Below are 22,496 nucleotides of genomic sequence, written 5' to 3'. Positions count from 1 at the left end.
TAGTTTGGGTAATGAAACGTCTGTAAGAAAACAACCAAGCTCAGAAGCATCAAGAATTTCAATGAGTTTAAATTTCCATGATAAGATGAATTGTATCATAGGATACTCAGGTGGTAGTCTGGCAAAGACTTATCTATTAAATGTAAGAAATTCTTGAGATCTGGTAAAATGCTAAAAGTGTTGAAATGCTGCATTCTACTAACCAGAAACAAAACCAAGTACACATAGGATGGGGGATACCTTGTTAATAACACAAAGAAGAGTAAAAATAGATTATGAAAATAGAAAATAGATTATGAGTCAGCAGTATGTTGTGGCTGTAAAGAAATCTAATGTGATTTTAGGCAGCATAAACAGAAGTACATTTTCCAAAGCACTGGAAAAAAAACAATTCCACTTTTGTCTGATTTGGTCCCATCCCTTTCCAAGTACTGTGTTCTTCTTGAGCACCACACTTTAAGAAGGATCAGCAAAACTATAAGAGATTCAGAGAAGAACAAAGAAATTCAACAGACTAGAAACAAAGCCCTAAGAAGACAAATGGAAGAAGCAAGGTATGCTTAATCTTGCGAAAAATAGCTGAAGGAAAATGTTATGAACTAATAAAAACTATTTAATAAAAACTTGTCAACCTTACGAGAAAAGCAGGCTCGTAATCCTGCACCTTTGATTGGCCCATGGATAGCGAGCTGGGATTGGTCCTTACAGAGCAGCCTGATTGGCTATTAGCTGAACATCTCTCATTGGGTACAATTTAAACGTTTGAACGCAAATCATTGCTTAACGGGTCAGCAGCCAGCTCTATAAAAGAGCTGCTGCTGCCCAGGGTTTTTGGCTCTGTTCTTAATCGTTAATAAAGAGTTGAAGTTCATAAGTTCTCTGCCTCGTCTCTGTTCCTTGCTCCCATGCTCAGAACATAACAGAAAATATGTAAGCAGTGTTTAAATATCTGAAAGGATGTTTCAGAGGATGAACCTCTGGAAGGCTTTTCCAGACTACTGTGACATGCCCTTGGTGGTTATGTTGGGGGATTCTGGGTAGGGATAAATAAAGCAGATGTGGTGCGGGAGGGAAATTTGTTGAAAATTAACAAGGAAGCCAGAGAACTAAGGAGAAACTTTTTGTATACAGTGACATAGAATCTGGAACTCTGCTGCTATTCCTTCTTTCCCCACTCGCCTCCTTTTTTCTTTCTCAATCAATGATATGTGCCTGGTCAGTGAGAAAATATCTGTTGATATCCTGAAGCCTTATGGGCAGTCTCATAGGGTGGTTGAATACTAGATACTACTTGTGTCTGCACTTGGAAGATGGCAGTTCTTCACTCTTCTGCGAGCTACTAGAACTTCCCATATGGGGCTGCCTGCATTATGCTAACAGGTCCCTGGAGTGGAGAAGCTCCTTTTTAATTTTCTTTGCCTGTGAAAATGGTCTATTGCCACAGAAATATTGCCTTTTGTAGTGGCTTTTATCATTTTGTAGATTGAAGAGAATACGTGTTGTTCTCAACTTACAACCATAATTGAGCCTGGAATCTTTTTTTGTGGTAGTCATTAGATAAATTCAGTGGTCATAAAGCAACACTGGGGTTGTTGAGCAAACACAATAGTTACTCAAATTCATTTTAGCTAATAGACTTTTCTGACAGGAAGTACCGTAAATGCTTGTTTTAGCAAAAAAAAACAAAAAAAAACACCTTGCAAACATGTGACCACAGGATGCTGCAAATGGCCATAAATGCAAGCTGGTTTTGCTAAATTCCCAAAATGTAATCATATGACTGGGAGGGGCAGACTGTTAGAACTTCTGTTCCAGGTCATACGTACTTTTTATTGGGTCTGTTGTCACTTAGTCCCTAAATGACTAGTTTTAAGTCAAGGACTACCTGTATCTACACCTAATTTTTCACACTAAAGACAAAGACTTCTTCTTCTCATTCCTTGATTTATTTGGTTTTCTAGTTCTTACTCTTCTAGTCTAAATATATACACTGCATTTTAATGATTTTATATACAGTTGTTTTAATTACCTTGTTAGCAGTTTTGACTACCTGTAAACTTAAAAAGTGGGGTTAAATTACTTTAAATAAATATTTTTGTACTTTGAGTTCCAAGAAATGTAGCTGGAGAAGATTTCACCAAGAGCCAGGAAAAAGTTACACCTGTTAAAGTTCTGCTTATCTGATTTCTTTAGAGCCAAAGGGGCCAATTATGTAGGGAAAAAATCTCCATAACATCATATGTCTGGTATCTGAAGTCTGAGGCAGAGAGCTAAATGCAAATGAAAAAACCATGTGTTTCTGTTTTTAAAGAGAAGCCAAGGTTAGGTCAGCTGTTTGTAATAAAGGAAGCTTCAGAACTCCTATATAGGCAGGGATTATTGGGTTCACCACAATTTGGAATTCCAAATGAGCAGAGTAATTCTAAGAGTCCATGGTATTTGCTGTAATAAAATTTAGTTTGTTCAAAGTGAAGTCTTCTTACAGGTGTTCTCCCAGCATTCAGTACTGGGTAATAATTACTGTTTGGATTTAAGCTTTTGAGGCTCTAGAGCATTGTCTAACAGCTGGATTAGAAGATCACTTGGAATATTATAAATTTATGCTGTACTGCAGCTGTGTCCCTAGGCTAAAATAGTTCTGTTGATAAAAGCATAACATTCAGAAATGTCAGAATGAGTTCTACAAGAAAAAAAAAATAATCTATAAGGAACATGTTGCTTAAAGTACAAATCCAGCAACTTCTGTTCTTTTTTCTTTTGAAAAGATAACTGGGGCTGAAATATTATAGAAATGTGAAATGAGGAGAATACATATTTTACTGTTCTATCCTCCAGGTATGGGAATAGAAGAGTTGGAAGGGACCTTGGAGGTCTTCTAGTCCAACCCCCTGGTTAGGCAGGAAACCCTATACCATTTCAGACAAATGGCTGTCTAGTCTTTTCTTAAAAACTTCCAGTTTTTGTTCCACTGATTAATTGTTCTAACTGTCAGGAAATTTCTCCTTAGTTCTAGGTTGCTTCTCTCTCCTCCATTGGTTTCCACCCATGGCTTCTTGTCCTGCCCTCAGGTGCTTTGGAGAATAGCTTGACTCCCTCTTCTTTGTTGCAGCCCCTGAGAAAAGGGAACTCTGCTATTGTCATCCCCTTTTCACTAAACGAGACATACCCAATTCCAGCAACCATTATTTATATTTTTTAGCCTTCACTCCCCTAATCAACTTTGTGGCGAACCTATGGCACACGTGCCACAGGTGGCATGCAGAGCCATTTGTGTGGGCACGTGAGCCCCAGCCAAACTTACCTGCACTGCGCATGCGTGTGCCTCCCAGCTGATTTTCGGCCCGTTTGAGGCCTCCCAGAGGCTCTGCAGCCTCGGGAGGCCAAAAAATGGGCCTTCCGGAAATACCGGAAGTGGCGAAACGGGCCCGTTTTCAGCCTCCAGAGGCTTCAGAGGTTTCCCTTGAGCCTCCAGGAGGGCAAAAACAGCCTCCCCCAGGCTCCAGAGGCCCTCCAGAGACTGAAAATGGGCACCTCCGGTATTTCCGGAAGGCCCGTTTTTCGGCTTCCCGAGGCTGCAGAGGCTTCCCTTGAGCCTCTGGGTGGGTGAAAATGGCCTCAAACGGGCTGAAAATCAGCTGGGAGTCATGCACATGCACAGTGCAGGTTAAGAGGCGGGGTGGGGGTGTTGTGCATACATGTGCAGGAGGGCGGGGCGCATTGCATTGTGGGTGCATGCTTTCGGCACACCACAATAAAAAGGTTCACCATCACTGTTCTAAAGTCTCGACATCTATTTTACGTTGTGGCAACTGAAACTGGATGCAGTATTCCAAGTGTGGTCTTACCAAAACATTATAAAGTGATATTAACAGTTCATATGATCTTGATTCTATTCATCTATTAATGCAACCTACGTTGTCCATGGGATCGCGATGGGTCAGACATGACTTCTCAACTAATAACAAAGAGTTGCATTGTCTCTTTTGGTAGCTGTAGCACACTGCTGGCTCATATTTAGGTGATTATCCACTAAGACTCCAAGACCCCTCTCACAATTCCTACTATTCAGTGAGGTACCACATATATTGTTCCTGTGTATTTTGTTTTTCTTGCCTAAAGGTAATTGTCTTCCACATCCCAACCCATCCCCCATTATTTCATTTCATTTATACAGTTCCAGGCCTCAATGCATCCTGCTTCTTCTAAATTTAGGTAATTATCACAAAAATCAGAACAATGATATAGAAACAGTAAATGTTTTTGGGTGTGGGGGGGGGGGAACAATTTGATCAATCTTACCATTAGGAAAGTTGAGGTGGTTTCATCAGGTAGCAGACAGTGATAGCGGAGAAGAGTTCCATTATTGGTGAAGTAAAGGACAGTAACTGATGTGGTTATCTTGGCATGTGACAAGCACTTCCCCCCCCCCCCCCCCCCCCCCCCCCCCCCCCCCCCCCCCCCCCCCCCCCCCCCCCCCCCCCCCCCCCCCCCCCCCCCCCCCCCCCCCCCCCCCCCCCCCCCCCCCCCCCCCCCCCCCCCCCCCCCCCCCCCCCCCCCCCCCCCCCCCCCCCCCCCCCCCCCCCCCCCCCCCCCCCCCCCCCCCCCCCCCCCCCCCCCCCCCCCCCCCCCCCCCCCCCCCCCCCCCCCCCCCCCCCCCCCCCCCCCCCCCCCCCCCCCCCCCCCCCCCCCCCCCCCCCCCCCCCCCCCCCCCCCCCCCCCCCCCCCCCCCCCCCCCCCCCCCCCCCCCCCCCCCCCCCCCCCCCCCCCCCCCCCCCCCCCCCCCCCCCCCCCCCCCCCCCCCCCCCCCCCCCCCCCCCCCCCCCCCCCCCCCCCCCCCCCCCCCCCCCCCCCCCCCCCCCCCCCCCCCCCCCCCCCCCCCCCCCCCCCCCCCCCCCCCCCCCCCCCCCCCCCCCCCCCCCCCCCCCCCCCCCCCCCCCCCCCCCCCCCCCCCCCCCCCCCCCCCCCCCCCCCCCCCCCCCCCCCCCCCCCCCCCCCCCCCCCCCCCCCCCCCCCCCCCCCCCCCCCCCCCCCCCCCCCCCCCCCCCCCCCCCCCCCCCCCCCCCCCCCCCCCCCCCCCCCCCCCCCCCCCCCCCCCCCCCCCCCCCCCCCCCCCCCCCCCCCCCCCCCCCCCCCCCCCCCCCCCCCCCCCCCCCCCCCCCCCCCCCCCCCCCCCCCCCCCCCCCCCCCCCCCCCCCCCCCCCCCCCCCCCCCCCCCCCCCCCCCCCCCCCCCCCCCCCCCCCCCCCCCCCCCCCCCCCCCCCCCCCCCCCCCCCCCCCCCCCCCCCCCCCCCCCCCCCCCCCCCCCCCCCCCCCCCCCCCCCCCCCCCCCCCCCCCCCCCCCCCCCCCCCCCCCCCCCCCCCCCCCCCCCCCCCCCCCCCCCCCCCCCCCCCCCCCCCCCCCCCCCCCCCCCCCCCCCCCCCCCCCCCCCCCCCCCCCCCCCCCCCCCCCCCCCCCCCCCCCCCCCCCCCCCCCCCCCCCCCCCCCCCCCCCCCCCCCCCCCCCCCCCCCCCCCCCCCCCCCCCCCCCCCCCCCCCCCCCCCCCCCCCCCCCCCCCCCCCCCCCCCCCCCCCCCCCCCCCCCCCCCCCCCCCCCCCCCCCCCCCCCCCCCCCCCCCCCCCCCCCCCCCCCCCCCCCCCCCCCCCCCCCCCCCCCCCCCCCCCCCCCCCCCCCCCCCCCCCCCCCCCCCCCCCCCCCCCCCCCCCCCCCCCCCCCCCCCCCCCCCCCCCCCCCCCCCCCCCCCCCCCCCCCCCCCCCCCCCCCCCCCCCCCCCCCCCCCCCCCCCCCCCCCCCCCCCCCCCCCCCCCCCCCCCCCCCCCCCCCCCCCCCCCCCCCCCCCCCCCCCCCCCCCCCCCCCCCCCCCCCCCCCCCGCCCCCCCCCCCCCCCCCCCCCCCCCCCCCCCCCCCCCCCCCCCCCCCCCCCCCCCCCCCCCCCCCCCCCCCCCCCCCCCCCCCCCCCCCCCCCCCCCCCCCCCCCCCCCCCCCCCCCCCCCCCCCCCCCCCCCCCCCCCCCCCCCCCCCCCCCCCCCCCCCCCCCCCCCCCCCCGCCCCCCCCCCCCCCCCCCCCCCCCCCCCCCCCCCCCCCCCCCCCCCCCCCCCCCCCCCCCCCCCCCCCCCCCCCCCCCCCCCCCCCCCCCCCCCCCCCCCCCCCCCCCCCCCCCCCCCCCCCCCCCCCCCCCCCCCCCCCCCCCCCCCCCCCCCCCCCCCCCCCCCCCCCCCCCCCCCCCCCCCCCCCCCCCCCCCCCCCCCCCCCCCCCCCCCCCCCCCCCCCCCCCCCCCCCCCCCCCCCCCCCCCCCCCCCCCCCCCCCCCCCCCCCCCCCCCCCCCCCCCCCCCCCCCCCCCCCCCCCCCCCCCCCCCCCCCCCCCCCCCCCCCCCCCCCCCCCCCCCCCCCCCCCCCCCCCCCCCCCCCCCCCCCCCCCCCCCCCCCCCCCCCCCCCCCCCCCCCCCCCCCCCCCCCCCCCCCCCCCCCCCCCCCCCCCCCCCCCCCCCCCCCCCCCCCCCCCCCCCCCCCCCCCCCCCCCCCCCCCCCCCCCCCCCCCCCCCCCCCCCCCCCCCCCCCCCCCCCCCCCCCCCCCCCCCCCCCCCCCCCCCCCCCCCCCCCCCCCCCCCCTAACTAACTGGTCTTGAAAGGTAAATAAAGTTAGGCTTAGTCAGTACTTCTTTATGGGAGACCTTCAAGGAAATCTAATGCTGGAGGCTACAATAAGAAATTAGGAAAAAAAATTCTAAAAAAGATCAATTACTTCCATATTGTTGCAAAAAAAACCACAAACCTATTCTCCATAGAATTACTCAGGAGGGACTCTCAGTTTACCTTACTACTCTGGGCTTTTGTATATAGATTAGGAATTGGGGAGTTGTCATTTTGCTGTTCAACTCAACTTTCACCTTCAACTGAAATAAAATTAAAATAGACAACTATACTTTCTCATTTGTTTTTGGGAGTGAGCCTTGCTGCATTTGATAGGACGATACCCAGAATCTCAGTTAAATATGAACCAACATTGTAAAAAAATGCACACAAGATAATCCTTCAAGTTAGAAACAAGGTTTAGACTTGCATTCTGGTAAACTAAATGCCAAAGTAAAGCAAAAGAGAAGCATAATCTTATTTTTCCTAGTAACTTGTATTCCAACTTCTTTGATATGGGATGCACTTGCTTCGTTTCTCTTTAATGTTATTGGTATATCACCATTGCTTATGGAATATTTGCACTGAGGAGGGGATTGGACCTTGGTGGCCTAAATAGCCCCTTCAGATTCTACCATTCAAAATAATATCAATGTAAGACGAGTAGTTCTTCAGACCAGAGGTGGCATTCAGCAGGTTCTGACCAGTTCTGGAGAACCGATAGTGGAGATTTTGAGTAGTTCAGAGAACCGGCAAATACCACCTCTGACTGGAGATTTTACAGTATCTTTCCCCTGCCACACCCACCAAGCCATGCCCAAAAAAACGATTGTAAACATTTTTGAATCCCACCACTGCTTCAGACCCTGCTGCTACCCTTTCTCTAACTCTATGACTCAGTTACACTGGATGACCTCATTTCTAATATTACATAAGAGGGAAATATTTCATAAATAATTCATGCATTTGCCATATTTTCTGATTAAACAGCCCTAATTATAATACATTTTCATTATTTGGGAATTGATTTTCTTGTTTTAGCAACAATCTGTGCATGGTCTACCTTCCATTCGGGACTACAAAGCAGCACATGCAGCAACCCTGCCTCTAATTTTCCCCCAAGTCTTGCAAACTAGGTTGGTCTGGGAAGTAGTGACTAGGTTCAAATCATCTAATGAATTTCTACAGCTGAGGATGGACTTAAATCTATGTCTTGGTCCTAAATTCAGCACCTTCATCTTTTTAGCAGATTGGATCTTGGATTTTTTTTAAATTTAAATTATTTCTGGATTATTAGCAAATGAATTCATGTAATTGCCTTATAGACCATCAGTGAGGCCATCAATTTTGGGAGACCTGGTAATAAAACTAGTTTGTAGTCATAAAGGTCCACCCTTTTTCACAAAAGAGTCAAATTTGTGTCTATGTAGCTGTTCAATTGGGGGCATTTCTGACTAAATTCATTGATTTATATCTACCTTCAAACTTGGATGCATACTTTTTATGATAAAATGTCAATTTCTTCTTCTAAGCAAGCTGTTAATTGGGAAGAAATTAGCCCCAAATACTTACTGCTCAGAAATGAGGGCCATATTTATAATTCTGATCCCATATGCATGTATCAGGCATTTCCCCCCCCCCCACAAGCTGGACATTGTGCTTCTCTTCTGTACTGAAAGGACATTTTGACATGAATCAATATAACCTTTGCTCTTTGCATCTGTTAAAGAAGTTGCTTGTACTATTTTGCCAAAAGATGGAAGTCATTTGTTAGGAATTCATTCTGTAAGAGAATTGTATCCTTTTCTATCTGGTTTCACGCCTCTGCAATTTGATTCAGAGCTAGACACATCCTTGGAGACAATTCCCATGAACATCCTGCTCCATAGGTAGGAGCACGAACACACAAGGACAAGGGATACTGTGTAAAATAACTAAGTATGGACAGAGCACGGACAAAGAACGCTCCATGGATAAGGAGGCAAGACATTGCCCACATTAATTAACGAACATTTGTTTCTGATTGGATAAACTTTGTTTCTATCAGTATAAAATGTATATAATACTCTGAGCCGCTCTCGCAAGGTGTGGCTATTCCTTACATGCATTTTGTCTGTATGTTTTGGACAGAGTATTCACCCAGACTTCGTGCTTTGGCCAAAGAATAAAAAGCTGTTATTTCTGCAAGCCTCATCTCCAGTCTCACTCTTTGGCATCTCCATGGCTCGGGGAAAGGGCTGGGATCTTACAGTACCAAATCAAGGTAACATACTGAAATTTCCAATAGAAAGAGTGAGAATCAACAGACGGAATGTAAACAAATTGATTAAAAATATAATTGTTTTTTTTTTTAAATACCACCTGCAATGTGGTGTTACCTTTCAGCTGTTAATGTTTTGTGTTTCAGCTACTGGTCCAATCTACCTGAGGTAAGCAAATCAGAGTAATCTGATGAGAGGAACCAAATAAATAAATAAGTGAATAAATGGAGGTGGAAGAGGCAGTTGATTGCTAAGACACAACATAGGCTGTAATAAGTGAATGCCTGGTGCACCAAATTGCAAGTCTGAACAGACTCATCTAAACGACCCCCTTTATAATACCAGAAATAATGCGCCATTCAATTTAAATGACTGGATAATGTTTTAACAAAGGAAGAAAAGATATACAGCAAAAAAGCTTGCTAGCTGAAGCTTTAAAAAGAGGGACAGGCCTCTGCTAATTAATCAGTGAAAATCAAAAGGGAAGCCTGGGCCTTGTAGCAGCTAAATATTTGGGGTTTACCTGAGCTTCAGGAAGTGATTCAAGTCAGCTGAAAAGATTAACCATCCTTTCTGTGAGGCTGATGAATTGACAGGTTGGCGGTGTTTCCAAGATCAGGTTAACAGCAGGACAATAGTGCCTTATTGAGTAGGAAGTTTCAGAAATTAAGGAGCACCATTTAAAAAGTTGCTCCGGTCTGTCACAAAAGAGGATACTATTAATGTTTTGTTCTTTAAGCTAACAAATGCACCTGCAGCATTCCAGAGAAGAATATCTCTATAAGGCTTGTCATAAGACTTTAGGCAGGAGATGAAGGAACATGTTGAGGGTTGGAAGCTGATTGTGTAAAGTTTGTTTTGAAGGGGAAAAAAAGGCAACTTTCAGGTTAAAAAAATATAATGACATGAAAAGTGAAAGAGGTTGAACTCATCTCTATGTGGTAAATCTTCAGGCAGTGACTGTCATTAGAAAGTCAAGGGCAAAGTTTTTTCTGACTTCTATTAGCTGAGCTGCTCAAATCCTAGAAAAACAGAAATAGAAGGTATTGACAAAAAAAAAAGATAGATAAAACATGTTATCAGTTTGATGTTGCCCTTATCTTTCTATTCAAGCAAGTATTCTATGTAACTTTTTAAAATTAACAGAATAAACCTAAATTAAAAGTAACACATATTTACATGATTAGAACACTGGCTTGACAATCAACAAGCCAGAATTTGAGACTCAACTGCTGTTATATGATGGGCTGAGCTCCCATCATTCACTCCAGCTCCATCCCACCTGTCAGTTCAAAAGTGTGCAAACACAAGTAGATAAACAGGTATCACTTTGTTGGCCATATTAATGGGAACATGAAAGGACCCTTCAGTTGGGCATGGCACAGGCAGTGGTGATGTCACCAGCTAATCCTTTCAATCCAGAAGTGCCTTGGGATATCTAAATGTCTTACACACAAACCAATATTGTATTGATTGAAGAAGTTTAGGTAATATAGCTGAATTTTATAGCCCTTGATGTCTTTTTTAATTGTTTATTTTTTAAAAATTGGCTTTAAATATGGTTTTACATTCTGTAAGCTGCCTTGAGTCACCATGGGTGAATAGGCAGCAATATAAATTCAATAAATAATAATGTTACTTCTGTAACCCCTGAGAATGATCATTTAAGAATTCTGATAATGGATATTGGCCATTCCCTTGATAATCTGAGATGAAAGGTTACTAGAAGTAAATGAGAGAGACAGAGAAAGGGGTTATTTATCATAGAAACCTTCCATTTTAGAATTTTTATCATACCTTGAATGTATTTGCACATATGAAAACCAATTCATCTTTATACCTTGTTCCTCTAGTTTTTGTATAGATTTGAGTTCACCCTTTTCATTAAATATTTCACCATATCTGTTTGTTCCTTTTTGTATATTATAGGATAAGAAAATGCTTCAATAGTCGATAACCAGACTGGAATTTCCAAATAACATTGTCTTTTAATCTTCTCCCAGTTTAACCACAGAGACTCCCATATATAATGTTTTCTAAAATACCCCTGTGTTTTAGTTCTTTTATACCATAAAAAAGCATGCCACCCCAACAACAAATCATGTCCTTCTAATGTCAACAATCTAGTATTTCTTAGTGTTATCCATTTCTTAACCCACATCAGATTTGTAGCTTGATAGTACAACTCCCAATTAGGCAAACCAAATCCTCCTCTAATTCTAGCATCTTGCAAAAGTTTTAACTTTATTCTCGCTTTCTTACCTTGCCATATATATTTCAACACAATTTTATTTAAATCTTCAAAGTAATCTTTTCCAAGCCTAATTGGAATTGTTTGAAACAAATATAAAATTCTGGGTAATATATTCATCTTGATTGTTGAAATTCTCCCTATTAGTGACAGTTATACATTTTCCCATTTCGCCAGATCTAGCGCTATCTGCTGTTTAAGTTTGATATAATTATTCTCTTTTAATGTACTACATCTTGCTGTCAAATATATCCCCAAGTACTTGATCTTATTTGTGACCTGAATTTTCAATAGGTCTGCCAGTTCTTCCTTTTGTCTTAATAGCATATTCTTTGTCAAGATCTTTGTCTTTTCTTTATTTATTTTCAAACCAGCTATCTTTCCATATGTCTCTATCTTTTCTATCAATTTTGATGCTGTTTCTAGAGGGTCTTCTAAGATGAAAACCAGATCATCTGCAAATGCTTGCAGCTTAAATTCTTCCTTTTTGATTTTCATTCTTTTTATATTCTTTTCATTTCTAATATTTCTGTTTAGCACTTCCAAAGTTAACACAAACAACAAAGGTGATAGTGGGCACCCTTGTCTTGTTTCTTTTCTTATATTGATAGAGTCTGTCAGTTCTCCCTCTATCATTACCTTTGCCGTTTGCTTATAGTATATAGCTTCTATTGCTTGAATAAATTTTCTAGCAAAACCCATCTGTTCTAACAGTAATAACATGAATCGCCAATTCACATTATCAAATGCCTTCTGTGCATCTAGAAATATCAGAGCCATTTGTTTTTCAGGATGTGCCTCGTAGTATTCCAAGGTGTCCAAGATTACTCTCATATTGTCTTTAATTTGTCTCTTTGGCAAAAATCCATTTTGATCAGGATGAATAAAATTATTTAAATATTTTTTAAGTCTTTCTGCCAATATTGAAGCAAAGATTTTATAATCTGCATTTAGTAGGGAAATAGGTCTATAGTTCTTATTTTGTAATGGATCGGCCTCCTCTTTTGGAATAAGTGTAATATAGGCTTCTGACCATGATTTAGGTATCTTCTTCTTTAACATAACTTCATTCATAACTTCTAGCAATGGAAGATTCAACAATTCTTGTAATATTTTGTAAAATTCTGCTGGAAGTCCATCTGGGCCTGGTGTCTTTCCATTATTTTGCTTCTTGAGTGCTTCAGTTAACTCCATCATCGTTATATTGCTTTCTAACATTATTTCAGTCTCTTTAGGTATGAGGTAAATTAGCATTCTGTAAGCACTGTTTAACTCTTTCCTCATCAATATTCTCTTGCATATATAATTTCCCATAGAAGTCTTGAATGATTTCCTTCTTCTCTTTACTACCATAGCAAACTTGGCCTTGGTCATCTATTAATTGCAATATTTTCCTTGATTCTTTCTCCTTTCTCAATTTGTATGCTAACCATCTACCTGGTTTGTTTGCATCTTCAAAGTAGTTCTGTTTAGCACCTCCAATTTTCTGTGCTAATTCCTCTTTTTCTATTTGACCCATTTTATGTTTAACTATATCCATTTTTAGCTTGATGTCCTTTTTCTGTGTCATTTTCTGTAGCTCTTTTTCAAGTCTTTTATACTCATCCTCTAAGGCCTTAGAGGCTGATCTTTTCATAGTATTCCTTTTCCTTGTATAGTCTATTATCAAGCCTCTAACATATGCCTTCATTGTATCCCATACATTCTGAATTGATGTATCTTCTTTTTTTTTTTCTAAAGAAAAAAGCCAATTCTTTCTCCATCCACTGTGTTAAGTCTTTTTCCTTTAAAATAGTATTATTTAACATCCATCTAGATTTTCTTTTTTGTCCTTTCCATTTAATTGTCATTGGATTGTGATCTGCCCAAGTACTTGTTTCAATATTTATTTCTTGAATATTAGTTATTAATTCTGTTGACATCCATATCATATCTATTCTGGACCATGATAAGTGTCTATTTAAATAGAAGGTGTATTGTTTAGTTTTAGCATTTCTTTCTCTCCATGTATCTTTTAAGTTTATTTCATCTACCATTTAAAAAAAGATTTAGGGAGAGTCTTTCTGTTTTGCTTTATTGTTTTCTGTGCTGTATAGTCCAATTTATTGTCTACAATTCCATTAAAATCTCCCATCATAACTATATTAGCATAGTCCAGTTCAATTATTTTCATATGTAATTTTTTGTAGAATTCTTCTTGTTTGTCATTCGGAGCATAGATTGCAACCAGGAGTGTTTTCATATTATTGTCCATTATTTCCACCATTAGTATTCTTCCATCATCATCGGTATAAATCAATTTTGCTGGGGTGGTCTCTTTAATATATAAAACCACTCCTCTTTTCTTACATTGTGTCAAGGAAGTAAATATTTTCCCTAATTTTGGCTGTATCAACAATTGTTCATATTGTTTTTTAATATGTACTTCTTGTAGACAAATTATATCAAATTTTAATTTCTCTAATTTATGAAAGGTTTTCCTTCTTTTAACGGCTGAGTTAAGTCCATTTATATTAATTGTAATCAGTTTTTTCTCTTCCATGGTTATATTTTGTAGTTAAGTTTAGCAGCTCTCGTAGATCTTAGTTCACGTTGTTCTTTGGCTTCCACCTTTCCACCTACTGCACCTTCTTCTTTTTCAATCGCCATTTGGCAGTCCTCTTGGAATTCAATTAGTGAGATCTCTTTTTCTGCCTCTTCCTCTTTCCCTCCAAAAAATTCTGTATAAAATAATTCCGCTTTCTCAATTGAGTGAATTTTATGTCTCTGTTCTTGCCATGTGAACATTAAACCTTCTGGAATCAGCCATCTATAATTCACCTCTTTTTAAAGTAGCATTTTACTCCTGAATCAGTATTCTCTTCTTATCTCTCTCACTCTTCTGGGTATTTGTTTCAAGACTACAATCTCCTTGTCTTTATATTTCAATGTTTTCTGTTTTGCCACTTGCAATATTTGCGTTTTAATGGCTTTCTTTGTAAATCTAATGTGAACTTCTCTTGGTAAGCTATTTCTCATCGCATATCTTGTGAAAACTCGATAAACCTCATCTATTCCATCCATCATATTCTCTTGAGTTATTTCCAAAGCTTCAGCCAGTATTTCTATCATTATCTCAGCTAAGTTTTGTCCTTTTTCTTCCTCTATGTTTTGGAATCTAAGATAGAATTCTGATCTATCCATCTCCCATCTCAACATACCACTTTTATCTTGTTCAACCACCATTAATCTATTATCAATATCTCCAATCTTCTTGTCTCTTCATTTATCTTCTTCTTCAATTTTTTGGAATCTCTCATCATACTTCAACATCATTTGTTGGATCTTCTCCACTTTTTCATCGGTTTTCCCTGTTCTTTGTTCAATGTTCTCTGTTCTTTGTTCAATGTTCTCTATTCTCTTTTCAATATTCTCTGATCTTGCTTGAATATTTTGAATTCCTTGCATAATCATCTGCACAGTCACTTTTTCTTGTTCTTTTTCTTGCTTTAACATTGTCTGTATTAAACATCGTCCTCCAGTTGGTGGAAAGGAAGAAGTAGAAGTTGAAGAACCAGGAGCTGTAAATTTCCTACTCATTTTAAGCAATTCAAAATCTTCAGGTTCTTCTAAACCTTAATCCAATTGTGAAGTAACCAATTATAGTTCAAAATAAAAATAGTAGAAAAAAGAAGCCTAATAATAATGATTAAAAAAAAGAAAAAAAAGGGAGGACAAAATTTCTTCAGGTTCTTGTATACCTTAATCCAATCAGTAGTTAGATGAAGAAAAAGGCTTGAAAAAAAAAGAAAAGAAAAAAAAGGAAAAGGAAAAATTCTTCAGGTTCTTCAACACCTTAATCTAATTGAAAGGTCTCAAATAGAAAAGAGTGCATAAGAATAAACCATAAAGGTAGATGAAAAAACAAAAATACCAGGAAAGGGGGAAAAAAGGCTATTCCCTTAAAAAAAACATTAATACTAAAGCTTTCCCTTTAAAATAAAAAGCAAACGTAGAGATTGGACTTCCAAAGAAAAAAAGAAAAACAAAGACAAGCTCCAACAAAGCCAAAAACCCAAATAGTTATTACAAGAAAAATAAAATAAAATAAAATACAATAAAGCTGGTGAGGAGGGATAGCACAACTTAGAAAAAGTAAAAAGAGCACACTGCACTTTGTTTAATTATCCAAGGCTCTTATTATAGCTCTCTTCTCCAAAAACTTATCACCTTTTTCCCCCTACATTTCAACACCAGACTCCAGCTGTTGATAGAAACCCAGAAGAGCACCTGCAATAATATTCTCCCATGCTCTTCTTTCTATCTTATCGAATAGCAATGTCCTTGAAAAAGAGTCTCAGTTCTTTCTTTCTCAGCTTTGTCTGGTCACAGGGAAACAGAATATTTTCAAGCCTCTAGTTGGCAGTGTTACAAAGTTTCTTTGCTCTCACTTTCCCCCTCCTTTTCCAAGCAAGATATAATAAGAATTAATAAAAAAAGATAAAGATATTAAAAAAAAGAAATAACTAAAAGGGAGCCTCTAGCCTAAAATATTACAAAATCAAAAAGGAGAAAAAAATAGATGTAAAAGAAAAAACCAGTCCAGTTTCAAAATATAAGATCGTGTATAAAAAATCCAGCAATGAGAAAAAAACATTACTTTTCCTGTTTAAAATCACCGCTTGATCACTTCTGTCAAAACTTTTACAGATTCTTTCTTTTCCTTAGGATGTCCTTTCAGATCTTAGAATAAAGAAAAAGTTCTCACCAAACCGGCACACTCTCTCTTTCTGTTCTCTTCCGTTTCGGAGCTGTCCCAACTTCAGCAGCTTTAATGGCTGCCTCTTTGCCGCTGGCAAGAAGAGCTTCTCCTGGATCTACCAGGGACTTTGCGGTATCCCTGGGATCGACAGGATGCACTCTTTACATTCACCGTCTCTTCAGGACGGTTTAGATCCAATTGGACCACCCAGGAGCAAAGATATCGGCAGCAATCTCAGACCTCCAAGATCGCATGCCGTATCGTCGTGACGCCAGCTCCGCCCTCTCGTCTGCTTGCATTTTTTGTTCTACTTTGCTGTTCTCACTTGGGAAATATAGTAAATCCAATTCCATATATATAGGCTCCAAGCTGCACTAAAAACCTCCAATACAGGAAACACAATGTTGTCAGCCAATCAAGACAAAAAAAAAATGCTACAAAACAGACAAAAGATATTAGAAACACCAATCAAGCAGAACACAGACCAATAAACACAGACCAAGACTCCCAGCCAATCAGGATGAAGAAAAAAACATTCTAACATAACAATGGACTAGCACCAAATTTAAAACAGAAACGGCTACAAAGCCTGACACACAGACGAACCCAATACACAAGCCTGATGATGGCAGATGAGATTCTGCTGAAACGTCAATACAATTAACTACAATACTAAAAGTATTGTAATTGAAGATTGTTAGCCTCTAAGCTCTCAAGGGCTGTAAAGGACAATGCCAACAAAATTGTGTCTGACAACTACTCCCTCTCCTATTCTCACCCTTTTAAATTTGGATTCTTTATTTTATTTTCTTCTGCTACTCCTTTTACTGCCTTGCTGGTTTTATACTACTCTTTTAATTGCATGTATTATTATTTTACTGTAAGGTTATTTTAGTAGCTCCATCCCAGAGTTGCAGTACTGAAGTATCACATATAAATAAGGGAGGGGGAGAGGGGAAAAAAAAGGTCTTAGCAATAATTTAAAGCCATATTGAAAATGAAAATATTATAATTAGAAAAAAAAATGTGACCAGACATTTACAATTAGTCGAATTATAATTGCAATAAGCAACTTGACAGGCATGTAACTTCATTTCATTAATACAATAACTGTTTAAACAAAGTTAATCCTCAAGGATTCAATTTACAATCCTAATTCCTTTGGGCTAGACTTGTACTGAGATGCCAACATTAGCCATAAACATATGAAGTAATTCTGGACAAGTTATTTCATATATATTCTGTGGATAATAATAATTAATTTCATCAGATTGCTACGGTACCATCTGGAAATAATATTCTATATATCTGATGATGTAAATGCTGATCCAGAAAACCTTATGAGATGTTAAATTTGTTTGAAGACTCTTTGTTGTCTAATACAATTATCCCCCTGTCTCAACTTCTTTTTCACATCTATAAAATAATGAAAATAAAGCTTACAAAGTCACTGTGTAACAACAACGGTTTAAATGAAGGGTTAAGACATGGGGGAAAAAACATCTCCCACTGAATCTTAAAGGTTGCCTTTGGCCTCTCACTGTTGCTCAGTATAGCCTATTGTGTAGGATAGTTGGTGGATAATAAACATATGTCTGTTGCCCTAAGCTGTTTGATGGGAGAAAATCCAAAAGCAATAAATTCATCAAAACTAAGGAAAGAAACATGCTAATACAAATATTGATATATATTTCAGTTTAATACCCCTCTCTACTTGAAAATTTCTAATCACTTCCCTTTCTATCCTCAGTTGTATCTGCTATTTTTCTCTCTATGGATAAACTAGCTTTTCGTACACACTCTGTAGACAGAAGTGCCCTGAGGATGGACTCCAGTACGAGTTCGAAAACTCGGAAAACTAAACTTCTGATTGACCTGGTTCGGATCTTGCAAGCTTTTCCTAACCTGTAGCCCACTAACTTTATTGAAGTTCTACTTTTCTATCAAATGCCCCCTGAGGTTCACATGGGCTGAAAGATTATAGGAGCTGAAAGCCAACATAACTGGATGGTCCCGAGTTGAAAAGACAAAATCTGTGAAATCCCTAGTATATTCCTTACAGCTTTCTTTTCCCCCCAGATGTCCCAAAGATGCTTTTTCAAAAGACAAATGAAATTTCTTTGTTTTTTTTTTCCTTGAAGGCGTTTTGCTTCTCATTCAAGAAGCTTCTTCAGTTCTGGGGAATGGAAGAGTTTATATTCCTTGCAGTCATCTGGTCGTTATTGTCCATTCCCCACAATTCAGTCAGAACAGAACAAGCTTCTTGGATGAGAAGCAAAAGATCTTCAAGGGAAAAAAACAAAGAAAGTCCTGTTGCCTTTTGAAAAAAAACACCTTTGGGGCAACTATGACTTAGATAACCGAGAATCTCCACAGACATTTTCATCCACATATTTTCATCCACATAGTATACATCCCTTATGTACTAAATTTCCTTTTTGGGATTTTTTTCTTCTTCTTCTGTCAGTCTCTCTCCCTCCCTTTCTTTTTTCCTCTTGGTCTTTTGCATCATCTTCCAAAGTTTAGCTCAGTAACTCCAGCAGACTTGCCAAAGTAGTGATCTTTTTTCCACATATTCAAGTGTTCATAAAATGTTGACTTGTCTTATCAAAGTTACTTCATCCCATTTTCTGTAAAATGATTTTTATCACTTTCTGCGAGAACCTTCTGAGTTATGTGTAGTGGAAGAGAGCATGCCATGGACACAGTCCAGCTGGGTGAGTAAACAAAGTTTTCCGTCTGTTTCTTCTGCAGCTGCCCTTCGTGCCAAGCCATGAACCAAACTTATTAGAACTCTGACTTTTAAAAAAAGCGCTCCTGGAGTTGAATTAGTGGGTGAGCAGTTGAAGTGAAAACAGGTGGAAATAGACAAGTGCAAAATAAACCAAACATTTCACTCTCACACTCACTTTCACTAGCTTTATTTTTTTCAGTTTCTCAACACTTTCTCATATAGTATTACATACAGGGGTGGGATTCTACCAGTTCGCACCTATTTGCTAGAACCGGTTGTTAACATTCTAAGCAGTTTGGAGAACCGGTTGTTAGAAGAAATTACTGGCCTAATCCTGTAAGGAAGGCAGGAAGGAAATATTCTGGTATTACTTACAGAAACTGCCTCTCCGTTAACCCTTATTACATTCTTGGCAGGACTAGACTTCCTGTCTCAGGAACTTCTCTGGAGTTTTTTTTTCCTTTTTTGCTAGTACTTTGCTTGTGTGAGGGGACCATTCAAAGTTAGAATGGCACTGAAAAAAGTGACTTATGACCATTTTTCACACATACAACTGTTGCAGCATCCCCACAGTCATGAGAGACCAGGGGAGGAAATGCGTGCCTCAATGTGAGTGATGAGTTGGCCACACCCAGCCAATAACATGACCACCAAGCCATGTCCACCCAGTCACATGACTACCAAGCCACGCCCACCACCTAAGCTATACCCACAGAACCCGTTGTTAAAAAATTTGAATCCCACCCCTGATTTACATATCATGTAATATGGAAAGACTTCCTTATCCAGAAAACTTTTCCTCTTTCAGTACTTTCATTCTGTCCTGTTAATTTCAGTTAATGACATTAATGGCAGCTTGGTTTTAGGAAATTAAAATTAAAATTTCACAGGGACATTAAATTCCTATGAAAAAAAACTTACTACTAAGTTTATTATTGAGAGAATGCTAATGGCTAAGGATGATTAAGATAGCGATGATGGTGATTTAAAAAAATTAGAAGGAAGAGCAAACCTATAAAGTATGGGGATGATTTGAAAACAATGGCTGCAAATTCTAATACAAGTAGTCCTCAACTTGCAACAGTTCATTTAGTGATTGTTCAAAATTGCAATGGCCCTGAAAAAAGTGACTTATGACCATTTTTCACACTTACAACCATTGCAGCATCCTCATGGTCATATGATCAAAATTTGGATGCTTATTAGCTGGTTCATATTTATGACATTTGCAGTGTCATGTGATCAGCTTTTGTGACCTCCTGACAAAGTCAATGAGGAAGGCAGATTCACGTAACAACCATGTTACTAACTTAACAATTGCAATGATTCACTTGACAGCTGTGGCAAGAAAAGTCACCTAGCAAATGTCTCAGTTAGCCGCATAAATTTTGGGCTTAATTGTGGTCTTAAGTTGAGGACTACCTGTAGCATCATCATTGTTTGAAGGTAACAACTCAGACTTCAGCACATGAAACCTGAGATACTGGAGCAGTTTTCCGGATTTTAAACTGCAATAAAACAATTTAGAACATGCAAAAATATATTAAAAGCAATAAAAATGTTCATCTGGAAGTGCCAGATTAAATCTGGCACCAATGCTAGACAGAGCACTTGCTATTAAATTCTGCTTTCACTCAATGGCTGCACATTCTGTTCTGGGGAATTTGTTTTCTTTGGAATTTATTGGTGAAGGATGCTTCAGGATTCTCTCTGTTCTGCATTTTTAAGCAAATTAACTTGGTTCTCATTTTCCAGAATGATATACCAGTCAGGTCAGCTCCACTTTTTATTTTTCAAAAGTTCCATTTCCAAATGTGAAAACACTCTTTAAAAATATCACATGAAGTATTAGAATACAATATCTACAATATCTATGCAATGAAAAATATGATAATAAGACTACTCGCTATGTGGGTGCTTATTACTGATGGAGAGGCAGAATGGAGTGAACATGTATTTAAACATCTGTGAATCTAGGCTGGTCCAAGATTAGGCTAAAATATCAATTCCAGGTATAGGGCATCCCATTTTGAAGTTCATAATGATGAAATATAAAAAAATCACAGAAAAATTGCATATTTAAGTTTTTCATCCATCTTTTCATTCTCGTTTATGATATCATCCTTTCTATCATAGCACTGAAAGTTGGCTCAATGGGTTTTTTTAATATTGTAATAATCTCAGTGATAGAAAATAATATCTTCAGAGCAGGCATTTCATTCACCAGAAAGGAAGATCACATTAAACCCACCAAATTGTAAATAGCATAGGCTAATGTTCTTTGACTTAGTAGTTCCAGGGAAGTCTTCTCCCTGATTCCATAAAGTGTTGAGAAGAATCTCCCTCGAATTGTGAAATCCTAGAATATTGATCTGATGATTTTTTGCAAAGTTTTAATGACTTCTTCACTACTTGTATAAAATTGGCTCAGTAGGGAATGCAACTTTGGTTATTGGTTCCTTGACTAATCTAAGTCCCCAACAAATCTCCTAAAGTTGTGGGATGGCAAAGACATGAATGTTCAAACTATTGGAGCCACAACTCAATTTGAATATTCTCACCTTTGTAAATCATATTCTAAAAACCTATAAAACCTACATGTTTGTGTCAATGAAGTGCTGTACAATAATGTACTAGAAACTGTTTAAAATACGGGAAGGATCAAGAAATTTAGGCTATATTCCTATGGAATGCTTTCCTTTCCTTTGAAGGATTCTTTGAAGGATTCTCTGAACATGGTTGTTTTCCTGCATGTGGTAATATAACCTATTGATCATTTTATCATTTTCTGTAAGGCCTTTGTATAACTAGCAGTAAGTCTAGGAAGATGTGGGCATTCTTGGTGGGGGTAGGAGTATCTTTGCTCAGAGTGCCTCATTCTGTTTTGATTCTGCCAGTTTAGAAGGAATAGGAAAATGGGTGAAAGTTCAAGGTACAAGATACACAGTTGTGCTTTCTCATGGGACTTTCCAAACTTTCCCATGAGACTTTCCGTGGCTGTATGATCTCATCCTAGCAAGGTAACATCTGGGACTTTCCAAGATTGTGTGTTCTCATGCTGGTGAAGTAATCTCCTGTTGAGGTCATTGTTTTCTGAATATGCATACTGTATTTTGCTTGTGTTTTTACTCAATAAATACTGCTACCTGAGTTCTCTCAGGGTTGGCATTTTTCTCAGAGACAGTTCCCTGTGTCTCATTTCAATGTCAAACCACCATAAATGGTGACCCCGACGTGATAGCTTGGAAAGCTATACGCTTCCCGCATCCTATACTCATCGTCATGACGCCGACTGGCCCTCATCTTCTTCGCTGGACGAAGATAGATTCTTTTCGTGAGTATGGGAGGAGATCTCTCGAAGGCTCAGAAAGAGCACATCAGGGAATTGAGAGGGATCATTGGGAATAGTTTTGGGTTTGGAATTGGCAGTAGGGGTTGTGCTGTAGGAAAGAAAGAAATTGAGGACTTATTACAGTATGTTTGGAAAATATTAAGTCATATCCGGAGGGAGGTAGTATTAAAGTAGAGTCCTGGAAAAAGATAGGGAAATTTTTGCATGAGGAACCCCGTGCCCCTTCTTCAATTTTGTTAACCTGGAGAGTGATTATGGATGCATTAGCTACTTATGAACAACCGCTCCTATCACCCCCGAAGAAGGTTTGCCGCTTTACCATGCGGTATCGTTTGTTGCCGCTGACGGCACCTCCAGATAAATCTGGGGGACTGTCCGGCGCTAGAAATACTTTGTCAGAGGATAAGAGTTTACCTTTAAGGGTTCAGGTGGATGCAGTTACTGCAGCTATTCAAGAAGCAAAGAATAGAGGGGAATTATCAGGAGATGATTTGGTGGAGTTTGGAGTAGAAGTTCAACTTAATCC

The 22,496-nt window shown here is 42.9% G+C and overlaps 1 long non-coding RNA gene across 1 annotated transcript; it reads left to right on the top strand.

The window, feature by feature from the left end:
- Positions 1-431: 431 nt before the first annotated feature.
- On the top strand, positions 432-18,743 carry LOC148130393 (uncharacterized). Its single transcript, XR_015749737.1, has 3 exons — positions 432-554; positions 9,039-9,060; positions 18,639-18,743. It is a non-coding gene; the product is annotated as an uncharacterized LOC148130393 (long non-coding RNA).
- Positions 18,744-22,496: the final 3,753 nt, after the last annotated feature.

The sequence above is a fragment of the Notechis scutatus genome, chromosome 5 (assembly GCF_049901735.1).
Source record: "Notechis scutatus isolate UNSWTSFEM ecotype Mainland chromosome 5, rNotScu1.2, whole genome shotgun sequence".
In the NCBI taxonomy this organism is placed as follows: domain Eukaryota; kingdom Metazoa; phylum Chordata; class Lepidosauria; order Squamata; family Elapidae; genus Notechis; species Notechis scutatus.
The sequence above is the reverse complement of the archived record's forward strand: the minus strand, read 5'-3'. Positions and strand labels throughout refer to the sequence as shown.